General features: G+C 40.0%; 1 long non-coding RNA gene across 1 annotated transcript in view; it reads right to left on the bottom strand.

Moving 5' to 3' along the window:
• Window positions 1-12,108: 12,108 nt before the first annotated feature.
• The window catches only part of LOC144761661 (uncharacterized), a 145,185-nt gene continuing 142,323 nt past the window's right edge, over window positions 12,109-14,970 (bottom strand). The window contains exon 4 of the long non-coding RNA XR_013595836.1: window positions 12,109-12,712. This is a non-coding gene — a long non-coding RNA (uncharacterized LOC144761661). The remainder of the gene's footprint in view (window positions 12,713-14,970) is intronic.

Raw genomic sequence — 14,970 nt, 5'->3', positions numbered from 1 at the left:
CCTTGTAAGTGTGGGGTTGGGCTCTCTGTTTACTTCACCTAACTTAATAAATCGCTCCCATAAGACCATCACTCTAAGGGCATTGTATGATTTGTACAGCGAAGAGCGTGAAAGAAAGAACCTGACTAAATGCACTGTTGTAAAATATTTGGCTTATTCTGAACCACATATCAAAAAACTTGGCCCACCATACAGATATTTACGTCTGCATCTCAGCAGATGGGTTAGGGGTTTACTGTTTCGTTTCCGAGATGGGAGTATAGTTAATCTACTGAACTTCCCTCTGGGATACAATAAATACCTTGATACCTTAAACTGTCCATGCAATCCTAACATGAAGCAAAATCTTATGCATTTCTTGTTCTTTTGTGGTTTTTACAAAAAGCTCACTGCACATTATCTAATGCCTTATTGTAGAAAAAATGGTTTGACTAATTTTAAATCAGCCTTGAGGTCTCTCCTAATATTGGGATCAGATGAAGTCATTTTTAGGGTGAGCAATTTTCTCAAAGCTGCTGTCAGATTAAGAACCACTCTTAACACTGAGGTATAATCATTGCACACTGCACTTTCTATTATGCATTTTAAAGAATTTTTTATCTGTTTGTTTTACCTTTGTGTAACAGTTTTTCATATGTGTGTAGATATAACTATGATATTGTCCTCGCCATCCTTTTTAACTATGGTCGTTAAACTGTGATTTTAAATTGTGTTTCTTAAACTGTGTTCTCATTTTGGATTATGAAGGGACAAATTTTGTTTAGAAATGGAATTTGATTATGCTTGATTGTTCTCTTATTTATTTTCCAGATGTCATTATTGAATTGAATGTTTTAATTGTTTTAATTGTATTTTGTCTGTGCTTTTATGGATGTTTTTATTCCGAATAAAGATCTTTTGACTTGACTTGATTAGCTAATCGCAAATAAGGATGCGATTTCAAGGGTGCAGGGGTGTCCAAAGGACACCCTGTAGCACCCCTAAAATGTAATCTGCATTGGTGTTGCGCACACACATGTCCAAAGGACATGTGTGTGTGTCTAACATGCAACTTAGAAAAATGCATTTAAATGCATTTTTCTAAGTTTTTGCTATTTACCACGAGGTCTGACCTCTCGGTAAATAGCGGCCCAAAATTGCAATTTCGCAATTTTAAAATGCTTCATGAATTGCATTTAAGGAATCTCAAATAGAGATTTCTTAAATGCAATTATTCGCAAATGTGCGAATTCTTTAATAGCGAATTTTGCATTTGGGATGATGAATCCCAAATGCTAAAATTGCACTCGCAAAAGGCAAGATTCTGAGAATCTTGCCCTTTGCAAGTGCAATTTAGCTTGATGAATCAGGCTGAAAGTGATTCTGAAACTAGCAGAAGGGAATAACCAATGGCAAAAAATATCAATAGGAAAGAGAGTTCCAAATCAAAACTATGCCTCACCTGAATTGGAATATTTAGCTACAGTTTTGGAACAAGAAGAAGAAGATGAAACAATGTTGGATGGGTATACACTTGTGAATCAGTGCCAGTACAAGTGAATCACAGAATGATTTTAAAACAGAAGATGAGCTACCTTGAATGGAATAAAGAAATGTTTTGAGAAGAATTGTTTTGAGACATCTGTTGAACAAAGTAAATTAAAAGTCGGACTGCAATTAACTTTTGGAGTGACCCTTTGAAAAATAAAACTGAGAAGATTATTTTGAAATTTTGATTTGGTTATTGTAATAACATAAGAATAAAAAGAACAAAAGAACAAAAATATTATTGTTTTAAGGACACTTGTTGAATTTTGGATTTTTAACACAATAAACTTTTTTGGCTCAGTAGAAGATTGAATACAGCAAATAGTGTAAAATTACAGGGTTAGTATTAATAATAATAATTAATAATAAAATTAGTAGTTTACTGGGACAGTGCTTACGGTCTCTTGTGGGATTTGCTTCAGATTGCTAATGTTGATGTTACTACTAAAATAAATTGGTTAAAACAGGATGTACCAGTGCATAGAGAACATTTAGTTACTGGATTTAGAGATAATCGGCCACATGCATCAACGTGTTTTGCATTCGCAAACGGTGCGATTCGGAAAAATCGGCCGTTTGCGAATGCAAAATCCGTTTTTGGGATGCATCAAACCTTTGTGCTTAATTCGCTATTTTTAGCATTTCTTAAAAATGCGATTGCATTTAAGGAATCGCATTTGTGCGATACCTTAAATGCAATGCATCATTTTTTTAAAAATAGCGAATTTGAAAATTGGAAGTGCAAATTAACACGAGGTTGAGCCTCGTGTTAATTTGCGAAAATCCTCAAAAACGTAAAAAAATGCATTTTTAAAACTGACATGTTACAGACACACATGTCCTTAGGACATGTGTGTGTGAAACATCCACTTAAAAATACATTTCAGGGGTGCAAGGGGGGGTCCTGTGGACCCCCCCCTGCACCCATGGAATGCATCAACATTATGCGAATTCTAATTTGCAAATTCGCAATTCCCATTGATTCCTATCGGCCTTTTGGCCCATAGGAATCAATGGGAAATGCGAATTTGCAAATTAGAAGTCGCATAATATTTGCGAACCGGCAAAAAAAGCGAATTTTACAGAATCACAAATATTAAGAAAAAATAATCATGCATCCCGTTTTGCGACTTCCAAATTGCGATTCGGTATTTTTCGCAATTTGGAAGTCGCAAACGGCCGGGATGATGCATGTGGCCGATTGTGTATACTAAAATGATTAGCGAATATGTAGAAATAATGAAGGTTGTGGTTGCTACCTGTGTGCCTTCCTCCCTGCAACCGCTGGAGAGGGTTCTATTTACGTACAGTTACCTATTTCTTACTCGTTCTTGTGTAACTTATGCATTGCGATTTTCAATCATGATGGGTTCTTTCTACTTATTTGACTGATTTTATTGTGCCTTTAGGATTGGCCTATTAGAAAAGATAACAGAAAAATTCACTATAGTAAATGTTTTAGAATGATTGCACAAAACAAGAACGAAGCTAACACCAAACAAGGTTTTGTGTATCTTTTGAGTAGTTATGAGCATAATTGTATTAGAGAATGCAATGACAGAGGACTAAAGGTTATAGAAAACTGGCAAGAGCAGGAGGTTGAATTATAACAGGTAATCATATGGATGAATAAGATAGTCAACATAGTTTGAAAAGAGTGAAACTTCGTTTTGGACAAGTGGCTTTAACTATGTTATGTGCTAATATCCCTTCTGTAGACGTGGCAATGAATGATGTGAAAAGTATGCATTTGTCTATGTTTGTAGATAGGCTTGCAGTAGATACAGCAAGGTCCTTTAAGCCAATAGATGCAGCAATGGTGGCTATTAGGGCTATTGTGATGAAAAATTATTTAGGCAATAGAGGGCAGAGTCTGTAAGGTGATTTGAACCAAGAAATGCACGTTCATATTTGACAATAGTGAAATTATGAATTCTGTTGTTACTAATCTAACTAATCTAAAATGTGAGATTACATCTTTTGATGAATTTGGCTGATGGGAAACTGTAGATTCATGGTTTAGGGAGTAAGGGAAGAGATTTGGTAAAGTTGGAGAATGGCTAGGTAATTTAGGTGAAAAGGCTTTCCAAGCTATGTTGGCCTCTATGATAACTATAATGACTTGTGCAATTATTTGTTTCTTTTACTTAAAGTTCTGAGTGTATGGTTATCTGAAATAAATATTAAGGTAATGGTGAAAATAGTCTGAAGAAATGGAAATGGCCGATTGAGGTGGAATTGGAGAGTCTCACGGAACAGGTTTACGACCAGACAAGAAAGGTAGATAGAAAATTCTCAAAAGCAACTTAAGCAGATTATGACATCTATTAACTGACGACTAATTGATTTAGTTTTATTAATGTGTTTTAGTGATTATTAAAAAACAATGGGGCCGATTCACAGAACAAAATCCTAAACGTACTACTTTTGGTAATCACAGAATGCACTTACTACTTTTGGTATTCACAGAATGGATTTACGAATACTAACTTTACGTCCGCACTGCGGCCACAGATTCCGGCCCGGAGGTGGTACTTCCTGCCCGGAGATGGGGATTCCGGCAGGTGGCGGAGATTTAGCCATGGCCGAAATCTCAACCTCCGGGCCGGAATCCCTACCTCCGGGCCACAAGTCCCACCTCCGGGCAGGAAGGCCCACCTCTGGGCCGGAATCTCCGTCTCCAGGCCGGAATCTCTGGTTCGAGTGCAGACGTAAAGTTAGTAGTCGTAAATCCATTCTGTGAATACCAAAAGTAGTAGGTGCATTCTGTGAATACCAAAAGTGGTAAGTTTAGGATTTTGTCTTAAATTAGTTCTGTGAATCGGGCCCATCAAGTGGGGGACAATGTCACAGCTTTTTCTAAACGTGCAATTTAGGGTGATGAACTATTTTTGAATATTAATGATTTGCATGATGAATATAGCCCTAATTAATGAATTATTAAAGCTGTATTTGAAATGAAGTGATTTAGAGGTTTAGAAGTGTACTTTTTAATGTAGATTAGTTATGCCACATTTTTGCACAGAGACATAATTTTATTACTATGGATGCTGATTTGATGTTCTGTTCATCTTGCTGCTGCTGTTCTTCACCCTTCCCAATCAATGTCCCCTGCATATCTTCTCTCCCCAAAGTCTTCACAGAGGAAGGTTTACTGTGACACAACTGGTTATTTTACTTAGAGAGCACGTATTGTGAATGAAACTTTCTTAATGTACTAAATATATTGTTCTGAAGGACTTTTCATTTGGAAGTTCCAATGTAGGCCTGCTTGCATATGCTAGTGTATGAGTCTAAGTATGAACATGTTTCATATTGTGTTTGACATCACTGGACTGCACTGTTGTTGTGGAAGCTGATGGAAGATTTCCTTTACCTCTCAATTCTAATTTGCTCAATATGTGTTATTGTTAGTCATGCCACGCTGAATTTGGAGTTTTTTTCCTATTTGCTACAAAATGTGCATACAAACCCCTGGTTTTAGGGGGGGAGGGGGGCCTTACTTTTATCCCAGAGTTGCTGTTGGACAGACAGATTCCAATATTTTCAATCTATTTCTGCTGTGTTTGTGTCACAAACGTTATGGAAACCAGCACAACTTTTTTTTTTGTTATATATATTCCAGCAAAACCACAGGGGATGATGGGCGGAGTGTTGAACATTGCAAGCACTCACCTCCAGTCAACTGATCTGAGTTTAATCCATCATCCTTCTTTATCTCACTCCGCCTCCCCAGTTCAGACATGGCCATATGCAAATCAGTCTGACCCTATGCCTCATGGGAACAGTCCAGCACGAGCTGCCAAGCCATGTCTTCCCTGGACCAGAAACAAGCATCCTGGGACCGGTTTCGCGTTCATAACCCTCATCAGCCAGGCTATCTTGAATCCAGTGGCAAAGTGAGCAAGGGACCCACGTCCGGGCATACCCTGCCAACTTAGGGCAAACAAAGCAAAACCAAAGGGGATGATGGGCGGAGTGTTGAACATTGCAAGCACTCACCCCCAGTTAACTGATCTAGGTTTAATCCATCATCCTTCCTTAGCTCACTCCACCACCCCAGTTCAGACATGGCCATATGCAAATCAGTCTGAGCATGTGCCTTATGGGAACAGTCCAGCCCGAACTGCCAATCCATGTCTTCCCTGGACCAGAAACAAGCATCCTGGGACCGGTTTGGGGTTCATAACCCTCATCAGCCAGGCTATGTTGAATCCAGTGGTAAAGTGAGCAAGAGACCCACGTCTGGGCATACCCTGCCAATTTAGGGCGTACAAAGCAAAACCAAAGGGGATGATGGACGGAGTGTTGAACATTGCAAGCACTCAACCCCAGTCAAGTGATCTGGGTTTAATCCATCATCCTTCTTTAGCTCACTCGGCCACCCCAGTACTAACATGGCCATATGCAAATCAGTCTGACCCTGTGCCTCATGGGAACAGTCCAGCCCAAACTGCCAAGCCAATTTCTTCCCTGGACCAGAAACAAGCATCCTGGGTCCGGTTTCGGGTTCATAACCCTCATCAGCCAGGCTATTTTGAATCCAGTGGCAAAGTGAGCAAGGGACCCACGTCTGGGCATACCCTGCCAACTAAGGGCGAACAAAGAAAACCAAAGGGGATGATGGACAGAGGGTTGAACATTGCAAGCACTCACCGCCAGTCAAGTGATCTGGGTTTAATCCATCATCCTTCTTTAGCTCACTCCGCCACCCCAGTGTAGACAAGGCCATATGCAAATCAGTCTGACCCTGTGCCTCATGGGAACAGTCCAGCCCAAACTGCCAAGCCATGTCTTCCTTCGACCGGAAACATGCATCCTGGGACCAGTTTCTAGCTAATCAGCCGTCATCAGCCAGGCTAGCTTGAATCCAGTGACAAAGTGAACAAGGGACCCATGTCTGGGCATACCCTGCCAACTTAGTGCGAACAAAGTAAAACCAAAGGGAATGATGGACGAAGTGTTGAACATTGCATGCACTTTCTATGGAAGTTACATAAAAGTAACACAAAGCAGTGTGAAGTTTTGCTCTGTGTAACTTAGCATCAAATGGGCATTACATTGCTGGGTCATGGGTATTTGCAAGCAACTACCTTTTGCTTTTTCAAAGAAAATCCTATCTAACAAAAATCTGAGACAGGGCTTTGCATTAAAAAATAACACCATTTAAAAGCAGTCATTAAAAGTTAAAATATTTAAATTTCTCCGTTCTTTTCTGACTTTCCGTGTGTGCTCCACTATACAGCACCGATATAGAGTATGAAAAGTTGTAAAAGTTGTCTAGGATTAGTATTTTGTATGTGACGGGAACCCTTCCAGTAAAAACTCATTTACAAAACCCTTGCACTGTGGCAAACAAATGCGTGTGTGGTGCTCGGCAGCAATGGAAAGAGGATGAGAGTGGCATATCTCCATAGATATGGCGCCCTCCTGCTCTCTCCTTCACACACAATGCAGCGCCACTTTTTTGGCAAATGAGCTGGGTCATGTGAGAATTTAGTAAACCAGGCCCTTATTCTTTTCCTGCTGTGACTGCAGTTCGCTCCATTTATGATTGTGCTGCCTGGCTGGCATTTAACATTGTTCTTATTTCTGACTACGCACTCTATATCTAAGGCTTCATTGTATAATGTATTTTGCTGTATTGGCTATTTTGAATTTTGTGTAATAAAACCCCTTAACTAGTCCAATGATCTAGAACTCAGGTATGGAGAGGTCCCAGTCCATATTTATTACTTTGCTAAGGTAATTTGCGGGTCTGATGTTAATGAAGGTGATGATTCTTATTATAAGATCAAGGGTGCAGGAGCAAACCTGCCAGAGATAAGTTTGGGGTGATCAAAATATTGGGGTGCAGCAAAATACCGGGTTTGATTCCCACAACCCTTTATTCTAGGCCAGTCATATGCGTGTGACCTTAGCTACCGCCGCAGGCTATTATGTAGATTGTTTATTCTGCTATTTTGTCGCCCAGGGTTTTGCTCCCCCTCTATATTCCCCAGCTCCCAATTATTAATGTCATCAGGTCAGTAAAGTTACATCCCTCTTTGCTGCATCTGGCATGGAGATATAATGTTAATGTTTGGAGCACCATAGTAGTGTATCTGTGCCATATTGCATTGATAGTTTGATTGGGCTAAAGGAAATGGTCCCTCTTGAGGGCAAAAATGCAAAAGTGAGAGACACCTGGCCTTGTCTACTAGCAGCCTTGCACTGATTTAAATGCTTTAAAAGTGGATATACTGCGCTAGGTTTTTCATAAAGCTGTAGTATGATGGATGTTCTCCACTTGTGCTTGATTGATAATAATAATAACGTTAGTGCATGATTAATTAAAATCTTACAATTCGAAAACCACCAATACACAACCATTAAAACATATTTATACAATCGAAATCCACTATGGTCCTCAATCAAGCCATACCCGCATTGACATAAAATACATTAAATACACAAATTCAATTAATCATTATTACAATTCATTAATATAAATCTTAAAATAACAATTATTTACAGGTATAGGTTCATTACTTTTGTGCAATATCTCATGTGCAATTGTTCTCTAACTACCAGCAACTCCCACTCTTACTATGCTCGAATCACTGAATTCCAATTTCTTTTTCACAAAGGTCATACATTTTGTAAAAATTGTAATCATTACTATATCCGTTGGCTTCAAACAAGCTAAGAAGGCGTGTCTGCATGATCGTATCCCTCTTTCTTGTGCTTGATTGGCAGAAGAACCCAGTTCATGGGTTAAGGTTCCAGAGGTCTAGAATTAGAAGGCTCCGAAGCTGCCTCTGAACCCCTCCAGGAGGAGGGTTGAACTAAGACAGAAAATAGGCACCATACCAGTCCTTATGGCACTGCTAGATTGACCTCTAGGAAAGTCTGACAACATCAAGTAGGTTCGAAGGGCTGATGGAAGAAATTGTATTATTGAACCCTGAGCAATTGTGATGTCTCACCAAAGCCGGTTTCAGACAGTAATAAGGAGGTTGTGTACTTCACTAGTAATAGTAAAATAAGCTTGAATATACAAGGGAGCTGGTCCTTCCTACATTCATAGTGGAGAAAAGTCATTTTTGCACAGGTAGAATGAAGGAAACTTTCAGCTGCTTATGGACCCTTACTGTTAGGTGTCCAATAGTAGCTAATATTGTCATACAATAGAGGCATCCCATGTGTCCCAACTCAGTGTCTGCTACCGCTCCATGAACTGAAGGCCTCTGTAGATTATCCGATGTATTGGAGATGCCACAAGGTGGAGTTTTAAGGGCCCAGCTCTTCTAAATTAATCTGCATTCCAGTATCCTTCAGGACTGGTACTGCATGTGTCTGTTGTCAGCACAAGCTGTTGGTCCCTGTTTGTTACCCACAAAGGCACCTGCATCTGTCGCATTAAGTGTAAAGTCTACTACTTGTTAGTGTTCCTGATGTCAGTTGGTTCTCAAGTTTTCTCTTTATTCAGGTTTTTTTCAATAACTTACCTAGTCTTGCAGTAGAGTGATTCAGTGCAAGGCATCAAGAGAACACAAAATAGACCAAATTTCAATATGAAGTGTCCAGTGACCAGCAGTCTCTATTGGGTGCAATTTGTATGACAATACTACTCAAGTAAACATTTTATGGTCAACTGTCAACTCATTTAGAATACGCTGTTGGATAGTGGAGAGGGAACGTGAGAACAATCATACTGTATGTCCTACTAAATTGCTGGCTACCACTGCCACTGCTTTCTTTTCCAGAATAAAGCTGCTCAGAATCTCCTTCTGTGTCAGATTCTAAAGTAAAAATTAATTCTTTTGCATATGTTTCCAAAAATAATTGTTTGGTGAACCCCAAGTACCATTGCAAAGGGCCTGACTTACATCCAATGCTTGCTTTGCACAAGGTTGTTGTTTAAAAATAACCCTGGGCTAATTTTGCTTCAATGTTTTCCACATGCAATCACGTTCTGTGGAACATCATAGCCTGGGCGTAAGGGCTTTCAATGAATAGTTTCCACAGGCAATCACTTTCTGCGGAACATCATAGACTGGGCGAAAGGGCTTTCAATTAATACTTTTCAATCAATGGGTATTAAGAGGTCTTGGAAATTACCATCTTTTGTGTGATGTACCCTCATATTTTTGCTTGACTGTTTTTGCTGGCTATAGAACTCTGTGCATGCTACTTGTGCTAAATAATGATAAAGGTCCTGTGCTCCTTGTATCAACATGAAATTGGAATTCCCTTAACTGGAATCTTTAATCTACCTATATTTTTCTAAAGTGTACCCACAACCTGTACGTTAAATGTCACCAGTGGGCTGCAGCACACAATGTGCCACCCAATGCAGTGCCGGGACAAACATGACTGCAGGCCTGCCAAGTGTAACTGATTGATACTAGTTTACCTGCAAATTCAACCTGTCAAACCAACCCCTTTTGACAGGCACAAGCCCTCCTTTTAAATATTAATACATCACTCCTGAGTAGGCCTCACTGTTTATGAAGGCAGTGCGCATAGTGTTTAGGAATAGGATAAGTAAAAGTTTAATGTTAATCATGTTCTTACAGAAGACCCCCAAATGCTATTTTCTCTGTAGCAGGGTTAGCTCTCCCATCGAAAAGCACTGGACTACAAAATTACATTTATTATTGCTATCTCAGCTTAGGAAACAGCTACAAAGTGTATTCCTGGACTTTTATAAATGTGTACAATAAACCGCATTCATTGGTAATATCAAATTGTGTCGTAACTATTTTAGTACAGGTACATTTTTAAAGTTGCCTGTTACTTGCCTATGCAGTCTAGGAGCCCATCTGAATGAGCTTCCACCCAATACCAAAGAGCGCAAAAGCCCCTTTGATAAGGTGGAAATTTGCTCCCAAAGCTGACAAAAAGTCTTTGGGATGGGGTTTCTCTAGCAGGCTTTCCATCTGGGTTGTGCCCAGACAGGAACTCATCTGACTTAATAGGGGCCTATCCTGTCATGGGTAGATATAGTTAACACCTGGGCCTGCCCCCTTCCTTTGTCCACCAAACAAGCCAGACACCAAGCCTTATGGGAAATGATGTGCTCCGAGAACCAGTTTAGAGTCATCAAAGAGGTGGTGCTCATTTCCCTGGCTACACTTCTAGGGTGAGTACTGGAGCTGTAGACAGGAAAGAAATGTTTCAGGTTGCTCCCACTTTGTTCCTCTGCCTAGCAGCAAATCTAATTCATTGGGATGTCACAGAGAAGTTAGGTTGCCTCATGGTGCCCCTTTCGACCACAGCCTGGCGTATTGCCATGCGGGAAGAGTCCAAACTCCAAAAAGTGAAAGTATCAGGCCAGCAAGGGACCTTCTCTGGCTGTGTATTTCAAAATTCTTCTGTTTGGAACTTTCTCACCAAAAGTCAACAGCTCTACTTAGTCTCTGGAATGGAAGTCAAAATTCTTCAGCGGGACAAGGCAGCAGGCTGTGGCCAAAGATGGGTCATCGGATAGCTCCCGAACAAGGTCTAAGTCTGAAAGTAAAACTTTTCACCAGGCTGAGCCTGGTCCTTCTACCCGATCCGCTCTCCATCATGGTCGGCGTAACCCATACCCTTGTCTTGGTCAAGTGCAACCAAGTTTTGGCGTTTGGCACTTAATGGTTTTTGCTGCTATTTTGCATGGTAAACTTTAAAAATTCATATCTCTGATTGGATGTTTGTTCTTTTTGTGTCATTTAATTTATTGAAATGTACTCTATTTTTCTAATCTTGTTTGAGTTTTTTCTTGTGTTGTGTTATGACTTTATTATTTTTTGATTACTGCATAAATACTTTACACATCACCTCTAACTTAAGCCTGTCTGCTGTGTACCATAACTACTAGGTAGTTGAGCTCAGGTTAATTGAAATACTTTAGGGGTTCACCGTGAGAAGGGTTGCAAGAGTTGCGTTTATTATTGGTGGTGGGTACTCACCCCCTTCAACTATTACCTTAATTCTGTAAAAGGAAGATTCAGTTTCTTTTCCCTTTATCTCAAGATAGTATATTGTGGATGAATACTAAAAAAGCAATAATTATACTGAACAGGTAACCACTGAAAAGGTTGCTTTTGGGAAGCCCCTATGACAACAAGCCCCTCGGACAAGCATGCTCATACTTGTGAAACTGAAGAGAGTGATGAACGGTTTAAGTACAAGCATTGTACTGCACACCCTACAGAGCAAGCAACATTAGAATTACACCATAACAAAGCAAACAAGATCAGGATTATGACCTAAAAAGTGACCTAGATCTGGATGTTTAGTAGTCATCTTGACACAGAACTCACAGTAGACTTTCTCTCAAGAGTCAGACACAAATCTGTTTAGCTACACCTCTCATTCTTTTTCTGGAAGGATCTGGAGTCTCGCCTCATCATGGAACTCATGTCCTCAAGTAGCCAAAGCTACTGTACCCCCTGAAGATGCTATAATAAGAATAGACGAAATACTTATTCTATTGGCAAATATAATTCAATATTGAACAAATGCTCCTGTTAGGTGCTGCTCTTGTGGAAACAATACTGGTAGCAGAAACAGCAAAAAAGCAAAAGCACTAGAATTTGCAGTGGTAACAAAATGTCTTTATTGGCTGCAGATTTAACAAGTTCCATTCATTTTGAAAAAAATGTATAATCTCCCAGGATTCACCTTATAGATAGATATATTGTAGGGATGTATGTTATCAGCAAATATATAGATAATCTAATCAACACATCCTGTTGCTACATTGAGCAGATTTACATCAAGTTAATCAGGGGCATTTTTCCTATGCATATTGCACTTGATCAACATTTGGCTATTCTAAACTTAATCATTCTTCATCAGCCTTGGCATATTCTAAAGGGTATACATTTCAACATTTGCACTAGATATTGGGTATTGTAAAAAAAATAGTGCTAAAAGGAAAATTAGGCTTCTCACTTTTAATGTTTGTTTTTCTGGAAGCGCAGGGCATTTTGATGCAGCAATAGTGGAGAAGTATACAACTGAGAATGGGCCATTGTGTTTGATGCTGTCTTGCAAAGAGGCATACAATTCACACGAGAAAATACTTTTTGTATTTGCAAGCATTTTAAGAGGGTTTGTTTCTGCTCTGCAGTTCCTTTTGAAATAGTATGCTGGAATCAAAAATCAGGAAACTTTTTTTGACGTAGCGCCAGTCACAGCTCCTTCAGAGATTCTGCAAAATGAAATGGATGTGTGTGTTTAATTGGCAATTTAGGCTCACGAATCTCAGGAGATGTCACAAAAAAGGAGAACGTAAAGAAATGCAAACATAACCTATATTGTCACAAAATATGCTTGAATATCCAAAATAAAGCAGTCACTTCACTATTTCTATTGCCACTGGTTAAGGGTGTGTTTTCAAGTACATGCTTTTTGATTAACCAAATACCTTTGCTTTCCGGATATTCACACGTTTACTGAATGTAAAATGACACAGTGACTGTTGCTACATGATGTAAAGTTTAGTCTTGGAAAAGGAATGATATTAGTAGTAAGAATTATTAGTTTGCAGTGTTTTCTCTTTAGTGTCTATGTAGAGAAAAATATGGCCCATAGGAATCAATGTAATGCGATTCCTTAATTGCGATTCACAATTAAGGAATCGCAAATAAAGAAAATTAAGGAATCGCAAAAACTTTTACAATTTCTTGATGCATAGGATTTTGCAATTCCTAAATTGCGATTCCTTAATTTTCGCAATTTAGGAATCGCAAAATCCTACAATGATACATGTGGCCCATAAAGTGGGAAAACACAATATTAAACGACATAAAATATTGGAAGTCTTCAAGACAATAATCGAGAATAGGGAAGTGGTGATTTGATTTGTAGTCACAATTTAAATGCCAAAGTGACAGATGAAGGAAATGCTCTGCGCATATGTGAAGAACTCATTTAAAACTGTATTGGTTGATTGTGGAGAACTCTTAGAGAGGCAGAGAAGACATTTATGTTTCAGCAAAATCAATAGTTAGCCAAGCCCTGATGAAACAAGCCATAGTGTACTTGCATTACTAATTAAGATAAAATGACAAAGACTGATAAACAATGCCGTCATAAAATTGGTGAATTTGACAGTAAGCATTAGAAGAACCTAAAAAGCATTTCTGTAGAGAAAGACTCTATAAAGGCTTGAAAAATGAAAGGCAGAGACATCCAGAGCCAAATACGGTCATGTTTCTTGGCCGATCTTCTTCCTGCTGCGGCTTCTCAGGGTATCTTAAGTATGCCAGCAGATATATGGTAATTTGTGGGGCCTTTGTTGCAGGTGGAAATCATTGATATACTGAAAATAGCAAAGGCCTCACATTTCTCTCAAATCTGGGTTTACTGAGGTGACAAGCGCCACACACACTGCCCGGATGAGTCAGAGGCGACAACTCCATTTGCAGTGCCAAGTAAAGTGAGGATCGGGCATGGCCAGAACCGCACTGACTAGATCACACAGGTTCTGGTACATGGAAAAGGGCAGAAGGCCTCTGCATTGCATCAGTACCGGGCCTTTCACGAATCCAAGATAGCACCCTAGAGCTAGTCAGAAAGTGGATCCCACTGAATGAGATATTGCCTTGATCCACAATGGTCTGATATTGCCCTGGAACTAATAAATGCCGATGGATGCCATGGGGGTGGGGGCAGACTTCACTACAACTGCATTTTCTGATAAGGTTAACTAGTGAGAGCACTGGTATACTGAACAGCCTAGAGAGATGTAAGACTTGCTCGAGGTCCCATTGAAGCTTATTGGGTTCCTCAGCCACATATATTGGTGGGTGACGCGTCTGAGAGTTCGAGGTGCAAAGAGGATTTCTTTCAACCACGTGGAAGTGCACTGGTAAGGGACAGAAGAGAAATGTCAGAGGAGCCGGCATTTACACATAGACGATGAAACTACCAGCACTCTATTAAGGTATTGCAATCAGATCAGGTGGAGAAGACCTACATTAATGGGAAGACTGTGGGGATAGAAAGAAATCCTTGAAAGGCTACCTGGTAGTGCTTAGGTTGTAAAAAACATGAGTGAAAGGGGTTTCGTCAGGAGGCCTCCAGAAGCGGGGGTAGGAACAGTGTGGCCAGGTGGGTGGGATTTCGATGGATGATGGCGAGGGAAAATTCATTAAATAATGAATTTTCCCTTGGCATCGTCTGTCTAAATCCCCCTCCACCCGGCGCAACTGCCCCACCGCTCTTACTTGCACAGGCCGCGGCTGGAGACCTCAGCAGCTTGCACCACCAATTCCCCCGGCCAGTGCTGCTGGTGACTGCACAAACACACATAACATAACATGTGTATTTGTAAAGCGCATGTTCACCCAGTGGTCTCTTGGCGCTGAATAACAGATGTTCATTGTTACCCAACTCAATGATACTCATTTTATCGACCTCAGATGGATTAAAGGCTGAGTGGACCCGCTGGCATATGAACCTGTG

The sequence above is a fragment of the Lissotriton helveticus genome, chromosome 6, assembly GCF_964261635.1.
Source record: "Lissotriton helveticus chromosome 6, aLisHel1.1, whole genome shotgun sequence".
Classification (NCBI taxonomy): Eukaryota; Metazoa; Chordata; class Amphibia; order Caudata; family Salamandridae; genus Lissotriton; species Lissotriton helveticus.
The sequence above is the reverse complement of the archived record's forward strand: the minus strand, read 5'-3'. Positions and strand labels throughout refer to the sequence as shown.